Source organism: Tachysurus fulvidraco, chromosome 6, assembly GCF_022655615.1.
Source record: "Tachysurus fulvidraco isolate hzauxx_2018 chromosome 6, HZAU_PFXX_2.0, whole genome shotgun sequence".
In the NCBI taxonomy this organism is placed as follows: domain Eukaryota; kingdom Metazoa; phylum Chordata; class Actinopteri; order Siluriformes; family Bagridae; genus Tachysurus; species Tachysurus fulvidraco.
The window spans coordinates 5,088,860-5,091,359 of NC_062523.1; the positions used below are offsets into that span (position 1 = coordinate 5,088,860).

At 40.8% G+C, this 2,500-nt stretch overlaps 1 protein-coding gene across 3 annotated transcripts in view; it reads right to left on the reverse strand.

Annotated features, from left to right (window-relative positions):
• Positions 1-2,500, reverse strand: part of thsd7ba (thrombospondin, type I, domain containing 7Ba) — a 277,509-nt gene that overhangs the window by 203,416 nt on the left and 71,593 nt on the right. The gene's annotated exons all lie outside the window — the stretch shown is intronic.

Genomic DNA, 2,500 nt, shown 5'->3' on the forward strand with positions numbered 1-2,500 from the left:
AAGAAAACATTAATTGTTAATTGGTCTTTAAAGGTGGGGTCTCCGATTTGTGAAAGCCAATGTCGACGTTTGAAATCACCAAAACAAACACGCCCCTAACCCAAACGGGTCCCACCCCTGTATTGATAGCTCCGCCCACACATACATACGTAACCCAGGCAACTAATGGTAAGAAATGTGTCTTTATCATAGCTGAAGGGAAGAACAATACGATTGCAGATAAACAAACAAGCAAAAATGACACACAAGCATAATCATGTAAAGGACAAAGGCATATATTAGTTCTGTGTAACAAAGCAAAACCAACGTTACTCACCTATCGAGAAGGAAAAAAGCGCCTCGGCGTCTTAAATAAAGTCGGCCACATATTCACAGATTGGAGTTTCCTGAGTCAATAACTCCTGAGCTAAACGCTGTTACTACACAAAACGCGGTTGTAGCTGCCTCTCTACATTACTACCATAGAAAAGAGGTGTTATTTGTGTAGTAACAGCGTTTAGCTCAGGAGTTATTGACACGGGAAACTCCAACCTGTGAATATGTGGCCAACTTCCTGCTCCTTCAGTTCTCTCCAGCGCTGGAAAGCTGATCCTATATTAACACGTCCCACTTCTTGTCCTTATCGTAAGCCTTTCTTCTCTTTCTTTCTTTGTTTTTATCCTCCATGTCAATGTTAAAACCACTTTCTGCTAATGTCACACATGTGCACTGAACACTCTCTCTGCCCATATTGACAAGACCCGCCCCTTTCTGCTCATTGGCTACACGTTTGTTTTGATTTTTGTTTTGATTTTTTGTTAATTATTCGGCCCGATTCAGTTTTCTGAAGCATTTCTCAAAAATCGGAGACCCTGCCTTCAAGTAATGAAAGTCTAAAAAAATACTGAAACATGAAGCAATTTTTTTTTCTACCCCAAAAACGTCAACAACCAACACCACCCCCACCCGCACCCCGCCAAAACAATCACTTCCCCCCGTCTCCCAGTCCAGACTATACATCTTCCATCTGGTTTGGTTTAGTATTTGTGATCAGTGCTCTACAGAGTGCTGTTAATAATCAGCCCCGGTGTGTAAACTCAGGTACATGCAGCCGGTAAAACAATCCCAGCGAAACGACTCCATGTGAACAAAAACAAGAAACAAAATCAATTTCAGCAAATGGGCCAAAAAAAAAAAAAACGACGACCAAACTCAATAAGGTAAGTTTATTTTTCCCTGAGGAACGCGGCGTTCAGACGGCCGGGTCACGCTCATCTGCAGCTCTGCCTCTCCTGGAGCTCCACACATTCTCTCCACACATTCATCATCTCTACACCTTTATTTCTCATTTCTTTATTCTACTCCAAATTTCGCAGCTTTCTTTCATTTTAGTTTTCTGTACATAAACGTTTCTCACTTAATTAAATTTCCTCTATTTTTTTTTCCTTACAGACATTTGTTTTTGTTCTGCTCTTACAGTGTGTTATTATGGTTATTATGCATAATGTACATTGTTCACATGACTGCAGTGAGGAAAACTTTTCTAATCACACTGACAAAAAGAGCAGCTACAGGCTGCTAGGGAAGTTGTGTTCCTTTGTTCAGCTCTGTGTTGTTCAAGCTGAAATCATTAAGGAGAGATTTAAACAATAATTACATCTGTACACTTTATTACACTGTTACACTAGTACACCGTTACACTGTTACACCAGTACACCGTTTCCCCTAGTACACCATTACACTGTTACACCAGTAGACCGTTACACTAGTACACTGTTACACTAGTACACCATTACACTGTTACACCAGTAGACCGTTACACTAGTACACCATTACACTGTTACACCAGTACACCATTACACCAGTACACTGTTACACTAGTACACCATTACACTGTTACACCAGTAGACCGTTACACTAGTACACCATTACACTGTTACACCAGTAGACCGTTACACTAGTACACCATTACACTGTTACACCAGTACACCATTACACTAGTACACCATTACACTGTTACACCAGTAGACCGTTAAACTAGTACATCGTTACACTGTTACTCCAGTACACCATTACACTAGTACACCGTTACACTGTTACACCAGTACACCATTACACTTGTACACCGTTACACTAATACACCAGTATACTGTTACACCAGTACACTGTTACACTGTTACACCAGTGCACAATTATACTGTTGCACCGATACACCATTACACTAGTACACCTTTACACCAGTACACAGCTACACAGTTACACCAGTAAACAATTACACTGTTTCACCGTTACACCAGTACACAGTTACACCAGTACAATGTTACACCAGTACACAGTTATACTGTTGCACTGGTACACCATTACACCAGTACACCTTTACACGAGTACACAGTTACACCGTTACACCAGTACACAATTCCATTGTTACACCGTTACACCAGTACACTGTTACACCAGTACACTGTTACACCAGTACACCATTATATTGTTACACCAGCACACAGTTACACCAGTACACAGA